Here is a 17578-nt window from a genome sequence, read left to right as displayed (position 1 = left end):
ATCCCATCCCCCAGAACAACGTGGAAGTAGAAATAAAATGGTTTCATTATCCACCAGTGGAGATAGTCCAGTTCCGGGGGATCAGACAAAGTGGGCATTCTGCCCCGGGGGCAGAATGACAAGCAGATGTTCTGGAAACGCTTTGCTGATTGCAATTCTTGCAGCAATGTGGAATGTACTTCACACTGAGCAAGTTTCAGCTGGCTCAGAGTCACCGATGTACATTGCTGTGTTTGCCGCCAGCTCAGAGAGAGAACAATAGGTTCCACTCTTCCTTCACTCGCAACACCCCACACCCACCTCCCATAGTGCCAAGGCACTTTCCCCTGCAACCGCCGAATGTGTAACACCTGCCCATTTACCTGCTCCCTCCTGAATATCCAAGGGCTCAAACATACCTGCCAGGTGAAGCAGCACTTTTGCCACAACCTAGTCCACTGCATTCGCTGCTCACAGTGTCGTTTCCCCAATGTAGCATGAAGCATAAACTAGGTGACTGCTTCGCAGAACATCCCGGTTCTGCCCGCAGAAATAAAGGCCCTGACCTTGCGGTTGCCTGCCACTTTAACACATCACCCTGTTCCCTGGCCAACATCTCTGTCTCAGGCTTGCAGCAGTGTTCTAGCTCCAGATGAAAGAACACCTCATTTTCCACTTGGAGACCATACAGCCCTCCGGTCTTCAACTTCGAGTTCCATAACTTTAGGGCCTGAACTCCCCCATGTCCTTGACCCCTACCACACAAACGACTCCTTGTTATCACCTCGTCTGCTATGACACACTACGTATTGTTAGCCGCTAACAGTCTCCATTAACAGTCATTCACCCTCTCACGCGGATCGTTATTCACTCCTACGTCCTTCCTATTGTTCTCTCTCTGAGCTGGCGGCAAACACAGCAATGTACATCGGAGACTCTGAGCCAGCTGAAACTTGCTCAGTGTGAAGTACATACCACGTTGCTCCAAGAATTGCAAGCAGCAAAGCGTTTCCATAACATGTGCTTGTCATTCTGTCCCCGGGGCGCTGATATTTGTCTCATCCCCAGGAACTGGACTACCTCCACTGTTGGATAATTAAACCATTTTATTTCTACTTGTCCGTTGTTCTGGGGGTGGGACGAGGTGTAGGGTCGGGGGCGGGTAGAGTCCATTCGCTCTTCTGCTCTCTCTCTCTCTCTCTCTCTGAAACCCTTGGGGTCTGAGGTGTCAGTTACATTAATGCGGGGAACATGAACAACTTTGATTGTGAACATTCTCCAAGGGTCTGTTATCGTGGAGATAGAAAGATGCTGTTTTGGCAGGACAGAAAGAAATGGACACCGAGGACTCTTCGCCCAGGTAAATTTACATTGTTGTGCAGCCTTCTTGGTGTTCAGAAATCGTCTTCACGCAGCAATCTTACGGAAAGTTTATTGCAAAGTGGGCATCGCTTTCTTTGCTGCGACAGCACAGCAGTTAACATCTGAGCCCCAAAGTGTCCCAGATGAAGAGAATCCGAGTGAAACCTTCACTCACTGAGAGTCATCCCCATGGCCCTGAGCTGAGGGACTGCAGGCAGTCCAACACGGAAGGGACGGTTAAAAATGAACCAGTTTTGCTCCCTCAGCCTCTCTGTCCCAGAGACAGGCAGTGGGACGGCATAAACACGTAGCATCATTCTCGCGCAGACAGAAGCCGTTCAGCCCATCCAGTCCACGGCGATTCTCTGTCACTTGCCTCTCTCTGAAGTTATTCACAATTGGTGATCTTTCCTAATCGTGGGGGAATGTGTCTGAGTCGTAATGCGGTTTCTGACATGCCGACCGTTTTATCATTCGCGTCCGAACCGGCATGGCGAATTACTGCAGGGAATGGACAAAAACGTAAGGCATGTGTTTCAACTTTATCAGCTCATTGACATCTCAGAAAAGTGGTTTTACAATTCACTTCAGAGGAACTCGACGGAGAATAGGAGAAGACCACTCAGACCTCCAGAAGCGAGTCACTTCGCCTGCATGAATTTGGGGAGTCGGTCAGTACGATACATGTCACTCAGACACTCGAAGTTTTGGGGAGCAGATGCAAAGGAAAGATATAGAACAGAGACTCACGACAAAGGAAAGCTGCTCAAGGAGAGTTTGAGCAATAGCAATAGAGGATGTTCTCGAGCTATGGGCCTCTGGGTTGTGGGGCCCGCACGCTTTCGTTGCGTCACTCTGTGTTTAGTATGCCGTGCGTTTTCTCAGAACCCTTCAGCTTTTCGACAGTCATCTGGCATGCACGTTCCAGACTCATATCAAAGATCTCCACTGCTGTTATGTAATACACTGCTGCGCAGAGGTGTGGAGGCTGTGTTAATATAAACATTCTGTTCGTCGAACATGACCACCGAATTCAATTTTGTGTCCATTGAATCTGCCACTTTATCACTGTCAGACAGGGATTTACTGACCCTAACCATTCCTTGTACGAAAACGTTCTTCCGAATGTTACTTTTACTTCTTTTCCTCATGAATTTAAAACGCTGCCGAATCGTTCTCGATCCTTTCAGGCGTGGAAACACTTTCACGACATTGTTTCCAATCTCTAGTCCCCTCATGACTTGGAAAACTTGCCACGCCGGATTTCAAACTTCTGTTCTCCGAGGAGAGCTGTCCCAATTTTCCAAACTACCTTCATCGCTGACCTTCCTCAAACACGGGACCACTCACGTCAACCTGTTCAACGCTATCTCCAATCATTTCACTTCCCCGCTACCTGCCCCATTCGTACTCCAGGGAGCCCAGCCTCGTTTAACGAAGGTGCCTTTTGAGAAGTTTAATCGGGCATTTTTGCACAAGTCAAGAAAGCCGGGATCTCTCGCAAGTCTGCCCGTTAGAAGACCCAATGCGAGAATCATACCCCTAGACCAACGAGCCACTGGCTCCAGCACCTCCTGAACCAGCTGAGACTTGCTCAGTGTGAAATACATTCGCCATTGTTCTCAGAATTGCAAGCAGCAAAAGAGTTTCCAGAACAGTGCTTCTCATTCTGTCTCCCTGCTCATTTTGTTCATTTTCAAATTAACAAAACCAGCAGGTCTAGTCCATCTGTGGAGAGAAAGGAGAGATGATGTTTTGAGCCCAACGATCCGTCTTCGGAACTGATGGAATGAGTGGGCGGGTAAAGACAGTGGAAGAAGGTGGACAGGTTCTAAAATGATTGAACTCGGCGTTGTGTCCTGAAGGTAGCACGGTCTCTCAGGAGAAAATGAGGTTCCGCTCTTCCAGCTCGCGCTGTGCCTTGTGGGAGCACTGCAGCAAATCAGAGACTGAAATGGTGTCATGGGAACACAGTGGGAAGTTGAAGTGACAGGAAACTGGAAGCTAACGGTCTATGGGAGAAAGGACACAGAACGGGGGATGTGCTACAAAAGTGTACAGAAAAGCCACACCCCCAGACCAGACCCTGAACTACAACCATCAAAACACAGACAAGAGAAGCTGCATTAGGACGCTGTTCCAAAGGGTGACTACACACTGCAGCACTGCCGACCTGTGAAAGGAAGAAGAACACGTCTACAGAGGCTTCACCAGGAACGGATATCCCCGCAACTTCATCCACAAGGGCCGAGCAGACAAACAACGAGACAAGGATCTGCCACGACCCAACACACTGACCACTTTACCTTATATAATAAACCTCACAGAACTTACAGCCTGACATCTCCGACCACTCGGATTCATGACAGCCCATAAACTGACAGCCACGCTCAGACAACAACTCACCAGAACAAAAGACTCAACCACATCATGTGGAAAACAAATATAGTTTACAAGCTTCCATGCAAAGGCTGCACGAAAAGTCGACAGTACAGGACAAACAGGCAGACAACTAGCAATCTGTAACCATGAACAACATCTACCCATTAAACACTATCTCTGGTACCCACACAAACACAGATGACAAGGACGATAAAATCGACTGGGACAGCACAACGGTCATAGTACATCTAAACAGAGGTCAGCCAGAGAAATTCAACAAACACGGCACTCATCCACGGACTCCACCAATAAACACATTGACATATGCCTATCACTGCAGCGAACAATCAGAACGGTCAAACAAAAGCAGCAGAAACAGAACCAAATACATTCCAGAAGACACAGTACAGCAGCGCTTCACAGGTGGGTCCAACGCACTGAAGATGTCAACTAGACAGAGGATGTAACGCCTGCAAATCAACTTCCCAGCTCGGCGAGCTGCGACAATCAGCAGCCGAGTTACAAAGCTTTCCGCAAATCTTGAACGGAAGTGTTATTCCTGCCGAAATTTGAGAGCATCCTGTTTGTGTCACTCAGTTCCCGCAAGCAAAAATTTTGTTGTGATTCTGCTCGCCGAGCTGGGAATTTGTGTTGCAGACGTTTCGTCCCCTGTCTAGGTGACATCCTCAGTGCTTGGGAGGCTCCTGTGAAGCGCTTCTGTGCTGTTTCTCCGGCATTTTTTGTGATCTGTATTAGATTAGATTACTTACAGTGTGGAAACATGCCCTTTGGGCCCAACAAGTCCACACCGACCCGCCCAGACCCATTCCCCTACATTTACCGCTGCACCTAACACTACGGGCATTTTTTTTTTAGCATGGCCAATTCACCTCACCTACACATCTTTGGACTGTGGGAGGAAACCGGAGCACCCGGAGGAAACCCACGCAAACACGGGGAGAATGTGCAAACTCCACACAGTCAGTTACCTGAGGCAGGAATTGAACCCGGGTCTCTGGCGCTGTGAGGCAGCAGTGCGAACCACTTTGCCACTGTGCTGCCGTGCCACTTCCGGTTGTCAGTTCCAGCTGTCCGCTGCAGTGGCCGGTATATTGGGTCCAGGTCGATGTGCTTGTTGATAGAATATGTGCATGAGTGCCACGCCTCTAGGAATTCCCTGGCTGTTCTCTGTTTTGGCTTGTCCGAGAATAGTAGTGTTGTCCCAGTCAAACTCATGTTGCTTGTCATCTGAGAGAGATCCCGGGTTCAAATCGCCGTTTCGGACGTGAATGACAAGACGGTCCGCATGTCAGAAACCGCATCCCGGGGACAGAAAGACAAGCAGATGTTCTGAAAACTCTGCTGCTGACAATTCTTGGAGCAATGTGGAATGTACTTCACACTGAGCAGGTTTCAGCTGGCTCAGAGTCTCCAGTGTACATTGCTCTCTTTCCCGCCAGCTCTTTCCAATTCACTCAATGTCGGCTTTAGCAGCTTTCCCGTATAACGGCGCACTGTTGTGCACCTCGCCTTCTCATCTGCTTCCCAAAAAACTTCGACGTAAATATTTCACATTGATGCACAGGCCCAATGTGCACAGTTGAGATGACACACTCGTGGAGGTCTGCGGGGTCTTCTCCTGTTCTCTGTACCCTATGTTGAGGAGGGCAATGCTTGTCACTGGTCACTCCGGTGTCAGAGAAAAGTTTAGAAAGAAAACAGTTTAATTTTCTGCCAGTAGAGAGGGCCCGGTTCCTGGGGACGGGCAACCGGCAGCAGAGACAGAATGAGAAGCAGCTGTTCATAGAGTCATAGAGATGTACAGCATGGAAACAGACCCTTCAGTCCAACCCGTCCATGTCGATCAGATATCCCACCCCAATCTAGTCCCACCTGCCAGCACCCAGCCCATACACCTCCAAACCCTTCCTATTCATATATCTATCCAAACGCCTCTTAAATTTTGCAATTGTAGCAGCCTCCGCCACTTTCTCTGGCAGCTCATTCCATACACGCACCACCCTCTGCGTGAAAATGTTGCCCCTTAGGTCTCTCTTATATCTTTCCCCTCTCACCCTCAATCTATGCCCTCTCGTTCTTGACTCCCCGACCCCAGGGAAAGGACTTTGCCTATTTATCCTATCCATGCCCCTCATAATTTTGTAAACTTCCATAAAGTCACCCTTCAGCCTCCGACGTTCCAGAGAAAACAGCCCCTGCCTGTTCAATGTCAACTATACTTCACTCTGATCAGACTCAGCCGGTTCAAGAGGTAGAGCGGGGGCGCAAGCGTTCTGACGTTGTGGCTCGTTGGTCTAGGGGTGTGATTCTCGCTTTGGGTCTTCAACGACGTGGACGTGCGAGAGATCCCGGGTTCAAATCCCGGACGAGCCCGCGTTTCATGACTTGTGCAAACGTGCCTGTTTAATTTTCTCAAAAAAGCACCTTCGTTAAACGAGTTTGGGATCCCTGGCGAACCAATGGGACAGAAAGCAGCGAAGTGAAATGATTGGCGATACCGTTGAATAGGTTGACGTGAGTGGTGCGGTGTTTGAGGGCTGTCAGCGATGAGGGTCGATTGGAAATTTGGGACAGCTCTCTTCGGAGAACAGAAGTTTGAAATCTGGCCCCATTGAAGCTTGCGAAGTCTAGACAGAGAAAGTAATGTAGTCAAAATGCTCCCACGCCTGAAAGGATCGGCAACGATTCGGCAGAGTTTTAAAGTCATGAGGAAAAGAACCAAAAGTGACATTAGGAAGAACGCTTTCGTACAAGGAGTGGTTGGGATCAGTAAATCCCTAACTGACACTGACAAAGAGGCAGATTAATTTGACGCAAACGGGAATCCGGTGGTCATGTTTAAAGTAACAATGTGCAGAATCACATGGAGAAGGCAAGAGAATGATACGAATAGAGACCCACGTTCACTTACTGTGTCGACCCAGCAGAGCGAAGGCGGGCCGCATGGCGTCTATTCAGAGTGAAATCACAGTTCGACCAACAGAATTTGGGAAGTTAGAAAAAGTTTGTATTTACACAGCCTCCATACGTCTGCGCAACACCATATAAGACGACAGCAGTGGAGATCTTTGACATCAGTCTCGAACGTGCATGCCACGCGCCAGACGAAAGGCTGAAGGGACCTGTGGAAATGGGCGGGCATAAGAGCAGAGTGGCGCAGCGGGAGCGTGCTGGGCCCATAACCCAGAGGTCGATGGATATAAACCATCCTCTGCTATTGTTCAGTGTCTCCTTGAGCGACTTTTCTTTGTGATGGCTCTCTGTTCAGCATTGAGACGTCCTGCGTGTCTGAATGCCCCGTATCATACCGATACTGTCGCGAAACTCATACCGTTCAAGTAACGTGCATTTGGAGGTCTGAGTGGTCTTCTCCTGTTCTTCGTCGGTTTCCTATGAACTGAATCGCAAACCCACTTCTCTGAGATGCCAGTGAGCTGAGACGCATACCTTGTGATTTCGTGCCTTCCCTGCCGTAATTCGCCTCGCCGGTTTGGACGTGAATGACAAGAGGATCAGCATGTCAGAAACTGTATCACCACTCAGACACAGTCCCTTAGTATTCGGACAGATATCACTGATTGTGAATAACCTCAGAGAGAGACACGTGGCAGAGAGTCGTCGTGGACACGATGGGCTGGACCGCCTCTGTCGGCGGGAGAACGATGGTACGTGTTTATGCCGTCCTGCTGCCTGTCTATGGGACAGAGAGGCTGAGGGAGCGACAATGGTTCATTTAACCGTCCCTTCCGTGTTGGACTGCCTGCAGTCCCGCAGCTCATTGCCGTGGGGCTGACTCTCAGTGAGTGAAGGTTTCACTCGGATTCTCTTCATCTGGGGCACTTCGGCTCAGATGTTAACTGCTGCACGGTCGCAGCGATGAAAGCGATGCCCACTTTGAGAGAGATTTTCTGTAAGATTGCTGCGTGAAGACGAATTCTGAACACCAAGCAGGCTGCACAACAATGTACTCATATGAATCTACTTGAGGGAAGAGTCTTCGGTGTCCATTTCTCTCTGCCCCACCAGCACAGCATCTTTCTATCTCTCTGATAACAGACGTTTGGAGGAAATTCACAATCAAAGTTACTCACTTCCCACTCATTAGATTACTTACAGTGTGGAAACAGGCCCTTCGGCCCAACAAGTTCACACATATGCCGAAGCCCAGCTCACCCATACCCCTACATTTACCCCTTACCTAACACTACGGGGAATTTAGCATGACCAATTCACCCGACCTGCACATCTTTGGAATGTGGGAGGAAACCGGAGCACCCGGAGGAAACCCACGCAGATACGGGGAGAACCTGCAAACTCCACACAGTCAGTCGCCTGAGGCGGGAATTTAACTCGGGTCTCTAGCGCTGTGAGGCAGCAGTGCTAACCACTGTGCCACCGTGCCGCCCACAAAGTGTAAGTGATACCTCTCACCCCAAGGGATTGGGAGTTAAAGAGCAGAAGAGCGAATGGACTCTTCCCTCCCTCCAGAAAAGCGGACAAGTAGAAACAAATTGGTTTAATTATCCGCCAGTGGAGATAGACCAGTTCCTGGGGATGAGACAAATATCAGCGCCCCGTGGTCAGAATGACAAGCAGATGTTCTGGAAACAATTTGCTGCTTGCAATTCTTGGAGCAATGTGGAATGTATTTCACACTGAGCAAGTTTCAGCTGGCTCAGAGTCTCTAGTGTACATTGCTCTCTGAGTTTATATTTGCACATCGGCGACATGTCTGCACAACAGCACATGACACTACAGCAGTGAAGATCTTTTGATGTCATTCTCGAACAGGCAAGTCACACGCCATATGGAAAGCTGAATACTTCTCTGGAAAAGCTACCGTGCAATGCAGGAGAATGGCACAACGGGTGCATGCTGGGATCATAACCCAGAAGCGAAACCATTTTCTCCGACTCACTTAATGTCTTTAGTAGCTTTCCCGTATAACGGCGCTCTGTTCTTTTCCTTGCCATGTCATTTGTTTCCTAAAACTTCGGGTATCTGAGCTCAATATATCACATCGATACACAAGTGAAATTCACACAATTGCGCTGGCACCCTTGTGGAGCTCTGAGTTGTCTTGTCCTGGTCTCTGTCGGTGTGTCTCATGTGAAACCTCTTCTCTCAGACGGCAATGAACCGGTGAAATTGAAACATATGACTTGCTGTTTTAGTCCATTTCCCGCAGTAAAGAAACCAACGGTGTAAGAAAAGACTTCCTGCAGGATTGTTGTGTTAAGACAAATTCTGAGCACCAAGCAGGCTGCACAAAAATGCACTGATATCAATTTACCTGAGGGAAGAGTCTCCGGTGTCCATTTCTCTCTGTCCCGACAGCACAGCATCTTTCTATCTCTCCATTAACAGGACCTTTGGAAGAAATTCAAAGTTGCCCATTTCCTACGCATGTCTGTAACTGACTTCTCCTGCCTCACGTAATAGTGTGAGAGAGCAGAAGAGTGAATGGGCTCTGCCTTCCACCAGCACAGCTTGCAAGTAGAAACGAAATGGTTCAATTATCCACCAGTGGAGAGAGCCCGGTCACTGGGGACAGGACAAACAGCAGCGTCCTGGAAGCAGCGACACAGATTGAGAAGCAGATGTTCTTGAAACTCTTCCCTACTTGCAATTCTGGGAGCAATGCACAATGTATTTCGTACTGAGCAGGTCTCAGCTGCTTCCGGAGGTGGCTGCACCCATGGCTGGTGGCTCGTTAGTCTGGGATATGATTCTAGCTTTTGGGTCTTCGAGCATATGCAGTCGTGTGAGAATTCTTGGGTTTCAATCCCAGGAGAACCATCATTCCTTAAATTGACCTGAGCAAAAATACCCGATGAATTTTCTCAAAAAGCCGCTTCGTTAAATAAGATCGGACTGCCTGAATTAGGGACGGCGCAGAGCTGCCATTGCAGTGAACACGGCGAAGGGAAACACTTGTTCAAAGTGAGAACAAGTATTGCAGATTTTTCGCCCGCGCAATCCGAGTCTGAATGAATCCTCCACCTGTATTACGCTCAATTCTGAGGATGACACTTAAGGAAGCGCTGAACAGGTTAACGTGAATGGTACCGTCCTGAGGAATGTCAGCAATGAAGGGAGATTGGAAAGTTTGGGGCAGCTCTCTTTGGAGAACAGAGGGCTGAAAGCTTGTCTGATTGAAGTTTTCCACGTCATGAGGGTTTTAGACAGAGGAAATAATGCAGTGAAAATGCTCCTAAGCCTGAAAGGATCGAGAATGATTTGGCAGAGATTTAAAGTCATCAGGAAAATAAGTAAAACTGACATTAGGAAGACCGTTTTCGCACAGGGAGTGGGGTCAGTAAGTCGCTATCTGACAGTGACAAAGAGGTAGATTCAATGGACACAAAAGGGAATTCGGTGGGCATGTTCAATGTAACAATGTGCAGATTTACAGGGAGAAGTCGACAGAATGAGACACTTATTTACATATTGTGTTGAGCCAGCAGAGCTAAGGTGCACTGCATGGCCTCAGTCTGCGCTGTCCCACATTTCGTGATTCTGAGTGAAATCGGAGTTGGGCCAACAGAACGTAGGAAATTTGACAACGGATATATTCTGCCCAACAGGATACTCCATCACAGCAATGAAGGTGTTTTGACATCATTCTCGAAGGTACATGACACAATGCAGATTCAAAACCGAGTATTCCTTTGAATCACTGAGTAATTTGTTTACAGTTATTCAGTTGAGGTGAGCGGAGTTGCGCATTGGGAGCCACTCCAGTTGATAGGTCGAAGCCGTTTTCTCCTGTGTGACAGTCCCACCAGCACTCCAATTTGCTGTGCTTCCAGTCAGAAGATGCAGCTCACTATCCCATACTGATACACGGGCCACGATGACCCAGCTGTTGTGACAAGCTTGTGAAGGGCTGAGTGCTCTTCTCCTGTCCTCTGTCTGGCTGCTATGTTCCGAATCGTCAAACCTCTCTTCTCCGAGATAGGAATAAACTGGTGAAGGTGAAACACATCAGTTGCGGTGTGTCCCATGCGCAGGAGGCCCTGCAGTAATTCCCCACGCTGTTTCACACAGCAACATCCTCTCGGTGAATTACTCTTGGCAAAAAAAATCGATTGAACCTAATCAGTGTCCGCCACTGGATTTTACTGACACCATTTATAAAATTCAGGCTCACCGTTAATGTGGAGAGAGGCCGTCAGACTAGAGTTTCCGCTCCTCCTGTTGAATAAAGATAATTTTAACTGTGTCCAGTGAGAGGAAAGGATTTGATGTTGGTGGGAAACATTTCTATCTGAACTCGCTGTCACTCTCCTGATAGATTGAAACATAAAGCTGGGAATCTTTGGATTATGTTGTAAAAGTATCGGTATTATGTTACTCACACCGGGCTGTCACCAACTGAGCGAAGCGGCTGCCCAGAGGGAGGTGGCTGTGTTTAAATCCCGTGATGAACTAGGGGAGTTGCGCATTTACCCAGAAAATGGGCACACCACCCCCCTGACACAGTGTTCACAAATCAAACAGACAGCAAAGCTTCACGTCTGATCGAAAGTTTCCGAAAAGAAGATTTGTCTCAACAGACAAACGGAGTGAACCTACTCCTTTCTTGATTTGAAATGCAAGAAGTTGACGTTAGTGAGCCTGACGTGATTTGAACACGCAACCTTCTGATCTGGAGTCAGACGCGCTACCGTTGCGCCACAAGCTCACAGTTGGCAATGGACCTCTATTCATGCTTAAGGGAAGTGATCGCACTGCAATGATTTTTCGTTCTGAGGAACAATGGAGATCAACAGTTCATGTCTGTTCTGTCTCCACCCCCCCCCCCCCCCCTCGCCCCCGCACTCCTTCTGTCTCTCGAAACAATTTCCAACTCTACCTCAATAAAAAGGAGAAAGAACTGTGGATGCTGTATATCAGAAACAAAAAACAGGAGTTGCCGGTGACCCTTCCACAGAACTGATGGTGATTGGGAAAACGTTGGTTTAGATGCAGGAGATATTGTGGGAGGAAGGCGGATGCAGTAAATGATAGATCAGGACAGAGCCCAAAGCGAGGGAAGAACTGTTGGACAGGAAAAGGAGTTGATAACGATTTGCGTGGGAGGGTGAATGGAGACTGTTCATGGCTAAGAATAGGTAGTGTGTAATGACAGACTATGTGATAACAAGACTTGGTGTGTGTGGAAGGGACGAGGATACTATGGATTTCAGGCCCAGAGGGATGTATGCTCCCCAAGTGTAATATTCGGTGCTCTTCGTTCTGCTGGTGCTGAGCTTCGCTGGGACACTACAGCAAGCCTGAGACAGAGATGTTGACCAGGGAATAGGGTGAGGTGTGGAATTGGCAGGCAACTGGAAGCTCAGGGTCTTTTTTGCAGGCAGAACGTAGATGTTCTGTGCAGCAGTCACCCAGTTTATGCTTCGTTTTCCCCAATGTAGATGAGGCCACGTTGTGAGCAGCAAATGCAGTAGACTGGGTTGTGGGAAGTGCAGGTAAAGTGCTGCTTCATCTGGAAGGTAAGTTTGGGCCCTTGGATAGTGAGGAGGGAGCAGGTAAATGGGCTGGTGTCACACATTCGGCAGTTGCAGGGGAAAGTGCCGTTGGACTATTGGGGTAGGAATGGGGTTAGGGTTGATGGGAATGAAGGAAGAGTGTACCCAAGGTATAACTCCTGCCCATTTACCTATCTGCCAAATACAGGAATTTGTTAAGTGTGTTCAAGGACATTTTCTAATTCACAATGTGGATGTACATACTGGCGAGGGTGCAAAACCTAAGGGCCAGCAACCATAATTCTATTAGCATTAGAATAGTGATTGAAAATAATATATCAGATCCAAAAGTTGAAGTTCTAAATTGGAGAAAGACTCAGGTATTAGGCAAGATCTTTCAAAAGCTGATTGGGGCAGATGTTCGCAGGTTCAAGGACTGCTGGAAAATGGGAAGCCTTCAAATATGAGATAACAAGAGTCCAGACACAGTATATTCCTGTTGGGGTGAATGGAATGGCTGGTAGGTTTAGATTAGATTAGATTAGATTAGATTACAGTGTGGAAACAGGCCCAACAAGTCCACACCGACCCTCCGAAGCGCAACCCACGCAGGTTGGGGAATGCTGGATGACGAGAGAAAATGAGATAAAGAACGATGCATATATCAGGTATCGACAGAGAGATCGAGTGAATCCTTACTGTATAAAGGCAGTACGAGCATACTTAAGAAGGAAAGCATGCGGGCAAAAAGGGGACATGAGATAGCTTTGGCAAATGGAGTCATGGATAACCCAAAGTGTTTTTATAAATACATTAAGGATCAAAGGATAACAAGGGAGAGAATAGGGCCCCTCAAAGATCAGCAAGGCGGCCTTTGTGTGGAGCTGCAGTAGATGGGTGTGGGGGTGGCGGTGCGGGAGACTGAACGGATATTGTGCATCAGTGTTTACTGTGGAGAAGGGCATGCAAGATATAGACTGTGAGAAAGTAGATGGTGACATGTTGAAAAAATGCCCATATTACAGATGAGAAATTGCTGGATATCTTGATATGCATAAAAGTGGATAAATCCCAAGGACCTGATCAGGAGTACCCTAGAACTCTATGGGAAACTGGGGAAGTAATTGCTGGGCCTCTTACTGAGATATTTGTATCATTAATAGTCACAGGTGAGGTGACAGAAGGCTAGAGGGTGGCTAATGTGGTGCCACTATTTAAGAAAGGTGGTAAGGAAAAGCCAGGGAACTATGGACCAGTGAACCTGACATCCGTGATGGGCAAGCTTTTGGAGAGAATCCTAAGAGGCAGAATTTACATGTATTTGGAAAGGCAAGAATTGATTAGGGATAGTCAGCATGGCTTTATGCTTGGGAAATCATGTCCCATGAACATGATTGAGTTTTTTGAAGAAGTAACAAAGTGGATTGATTAGGGCAGAGCAATGGACGTGATATCTCTGGACTTCAGGAAGGCGTTCATCAAGGTTCCTCATGGGAGACTGGTGAGCAAGGTTTAATCTCATGGCATGCAGGGTCAACGAGTCATTTGGATACAGAACTGGCTAGAAGGCAGAAGACAGAGGGTGGTGACGGAGGGTTGCTTTTCAGACTGAAGGCCTGTGACCAATGGTGTATCACAAGGATTGATGCTGGGTCCGCTACTTGTTGTCATTTATATAAATGATTTGTATGAAAACGGAGGAGGTCTCGTTCGCAAGTTTGTAGATAACACCAAAATTGGAGGTGTAGTGGACAGCAAAGAAGGTTACCTCAGATCACAACGGGACCTTGATCAGATGCGCCAATGGGCTGAGGAATGGCAGATGGAAGTTAATGTAGATAAATATGAGGTGCTGCATTTTGGAAAAACAAATCAGAGCAGGACTTTTACACTTAATGGTAAGTTCCTTGGAAGTGTTGCTGAACAAAGGGACCTTGGAGTTCAGGTTGACAGTTCCTTAAAAGTAGAAACGCAGGCAGATTGGATAGTAAAGAAGGCGTTTGGTGTGCTTTCCTTTGTTGGTCAGAGCATCGAGGATAGATGTTGGGAGCTCATGTTGCCACTGTACAGAACATTGGTCAGGCCACGTTTGGAATATTGCATGTAAGTTTGGTCTGCTTCCTATCGGAAAGATGTTATGAAACTAGAAAAGGTGCAGAGACAATTTACAAGGATGTTGCCAGGGTTGGAGGTTGGAGGGTAGGAAGGTTTTATGGGAATTTGGGCCAAGTGCTGGCAAATGGGTCTAGATTAGGTTAGGATATCTGGGCTGCATGGATGAGTTGGACCGAAGGGTCTGTTTCCGTGCTGTACATCTGTGTCACTCTGTGAGACTCCATGGGATTCTCTGCCCAAGAGAGCAGTTGAGACAGCTTCATGAAGTATATTGAACACACAGTTGGATGGGTTTTTGCACGGTAGGGGAATTAAGGGTAGTCGGGATAGTGCAGGTTGGTGGAGCTGTGATCTTAATGAATGACGGAGCAGGCTTGACCAAATGGTCTACTCCTGCTTCTGTTACTATAAATCTGTAACACTGCATTTCCCACGGCCGGAGTTTTCCCACGGCACAAAGGAGGTTTTCTAAAGTATATTTAAACCCCTTGCTTTGCTTGAACTCAAACTGCATTGACTTGGAGGAGAGTGGGATGTGCAAAATGCCCTCCCCTCCACACGTGCCTCAACTGCAGGGCAGCTGTCCGGTCCGCCCTCCATTGTTGACGTCACAATACGAATGCAGCCCTGTCAGTTTCAGAGTGAAACTCCATCCCTCTGGGCAACATCTGGGAGCGAAGCAATGTCTCCCCCTTTCCATATACAACCCTCCAGAAGCGAGGGGGAAGGGGAGGTCGGGGTGGGTGAAACACTGTTCACTTGTAGCAACTGGAGTGTATCCAGGGAGGGAGCAGACACTCCAAAGGTGCTCAAATACTTAAAGCTATTTTGCTTGCGTATTCCCTCAGTTTGGCACGTATACAGTTTGCACCCTAGAAAAGAATTGCTCCTTTCCTCATGTTCACAACTAAAAGGTTAGATTCTCAAGGAACTGAGCAGCATTTAAGGGATTGGCACATTGCTCAAAACATGTAGGCTGCCTGTGGCCTGTGGGTCGTTGATGTGATTCTCGCTTTGAGCCTTCTGGTGCGTGGGCATGCGAGAGATCCCGGGTGCAAACCTCGGGCGAGTCCTTGTTTCTTACACTGCCTTGTGCAAAAACGGCCTGTCTACAGTCTCAAAAAGCAGCTTCGTTTAACGAGATCCGACTGCCTGAATTAGGGATGGGGCAGAGCTCCCGTTACAATGAACGCGGCAAGGGCAGCACTTATTCAAAGTGGAAATGCGTTTTACTTCACACAGAGGGTGGTGGGCGTTTGGAACGCGTTGCCAGCAGAGGTGGTAGAGGCAGGCACGGTCGATTCATTAAAGATGCGTCTGGACAAATGCATGAGTGGGTGGGGAGCAGAGGGATAACGATGCTTAGGAATTGACCGACAGGTTCAGACAGTACATTTGGTTCGGCTCAGGCTTGAATGGCCTGTTCCTGCGCTGTAAACTTTCTTTGTTCTTTGTTCTATATGGTGTATATCTGATATTGTTGGCTGTTGTAAAAGTTTCTGTTGTAATTATTATTCACCTTCTTATGTAGTAATGGAGTTACGTCCTTTTTTTGTCATAATTTTTTATTTAATAGGTCAGCAGGAAGTCATTCAGCAATTTTACTGCCTTTCTTTTCTCAAGCAGCCTTAACATTTCATTTTCATATCCTTGATTCAGCTCCATTTCCAGCATCTTTGTAGGCAGTTTGTTCCATGTTATTGTCACTGAAATGAAGTTTTCCTCTGTGCACAGCTAAGGCTATCTGGCTGCATGAGGGTTTTCAGGTTTCTGTGGCCTGGATAATATGTGATCAGCAGATATCTCGCAATCTACAGGAATTGCCACCTATGTTATGTTCATTAACTGTACTGACAGTGATCACTTATTTTGTGATTTTTCTTTGTAGGAAGACGTGCAGAAAGAAATCTTATAGCAAATTATACATCAACTTCTGACAGAGCCACTTGATTCATTGGGACTTGAATATCAGCAGCCATTCCAATCAAGAAGGCATGTTTGCTTTTGCTTGTTTGAGAGATTTTGGACAGTCCTGTGGCAGGAAGAATACTGAGACACCGAGTGAGGGAGATTCAGTGCGCTGACTGTGAAAAGTGCTTCAAACCATTTACTCAGCTTGGGGGAATCAAAGTCTCACCCCTCAAGGTGAGAAAGGCTATGTACCCGTTCTGTTTGTAATTTCAATCCCAGAAAACACAAGGAAAGCTCCCTCCAAAGGGGAAACCTTGGAAATGTGGGGTCTGAGGGAATGGATTCCCTTCCCCATCCCTGCTGGAAACCCACAGACGCATTCACACCGGGAGAGGCCATTCTCCTGCTCAGTGTGTAGGAAGGGTTTCAGTCGGATCAGCCATCTGCAGACACATGAGTGAGTCCACAAGGGAGAGAAGCCATTCACGTGCCCCATGTGCGGGAGGGGTTTCATTCAGTCAGCTGCACTGCTGACCCACCAGCGGCTCCACCCTGGAGAGAGGCCATTCACCTGCTGTATGTGCTGGAAGGGATTCAACTGCTCCTCCCACCTGAGGAGGCACCAGTGCGTTCACGTGCCATCACATGGGGATTGAAGGAGCGATGGCCGAGTGCCAAGTGCCTATGCACGAAACGTCGATTCTCCTGCTCCTTGGATGCGGCCGGACATGTGCTTTTCCAACACCACACTCTCGACTCTGATCTCCAGCATCTGCATTTTTCACCTTCTCCTCGAGAGCAAGGTTGGACTTGTCTTTTATTCACTCATTCACTCCTTACAGCCTGTCCTTTGTTGTGGCCGAACTGCACATACATCAATGCAAGTTTCAGAAAGATTTATGCAGCTTTTTTTTTGAAAAAAAAAACATTCTTCCCGACTTTAACGAAGTTTCTGAATAGATGGTTTTAGTTATTCTCAATTTTAAAAATCAGCTATTTCTCACATGCCGTGTTTCCCAGGTAAGGTCATAACCATCCATTCTCTCTCTTCCCTGAGAAAGACTTCATACAGCGATCAAAGAGGGCTGAGGCACGAGAAAGGACAATTGTGGGGGTCGGGGGCGCGGTGAGGGGGTCGCTGGTGGTGGTGGAGAAGGGAGAGAAATGGACAGGGGTTCAGAGGGTTGGGGGAGAGAATAGAAGGTGCAGTGTGAGGAGAGAGAATGGGCAGGGGGCAGTGGATGGGGAGAAAATGGACAAGGGGCAGAATGTGAAGAGAGAGACAGCACAAATGCCACCTTCTCCAGGACTCGTGTCAATGTCCCACGAACTGG

The 17578-nt window shown here is 47.8% G+C and overlaps 1 protein-coding gene and 1 non-coding gene across 2 annotated transcripts in view; both read right to left on the bottom strand.

Annotated features, from left to right (window-relative positions):
* LOC148144006 (uncharacterized) overlaps window positions 1–17578 on the bottom strand; it is a 128865-nt gene that overhangs the window by 79926 nt on the left and 31361 nt on the right. The window lies entirely within an intron of this gene.
* Window positions 11360–11431, bottom strand: trnaw-cca (transfer RNA tryptophan (anticodon CCA)). Its single transcript has one exon. It is a non-coding gene; the product is annotated as a tRNA-Trp (tRNA).

This window comes from Chiloscyllium plagiosum, unplaced genomic scaffold, assembly GCF_037043375.1.
Source record: "Chiloscyllium plagiosum isolate Xiang-an unplaced genomic scaffold, Cpla_swu_hap1 HiC_scaffold_27, whole genome shotgun sequence".
Taxonomy (NCBI): domain Eukaryota; kingdom Metazoa; phylum Chordata; class Chondrichthyes; order Orectolobiformes; family Hemiscylliidae; genus Chiloscyllium; species Chiloscyllium plagiosum.
Note: the sequence above shows the minus strand (reverse complement) of the source record. Positions and strands in the feature narration are given on the sequence as shown.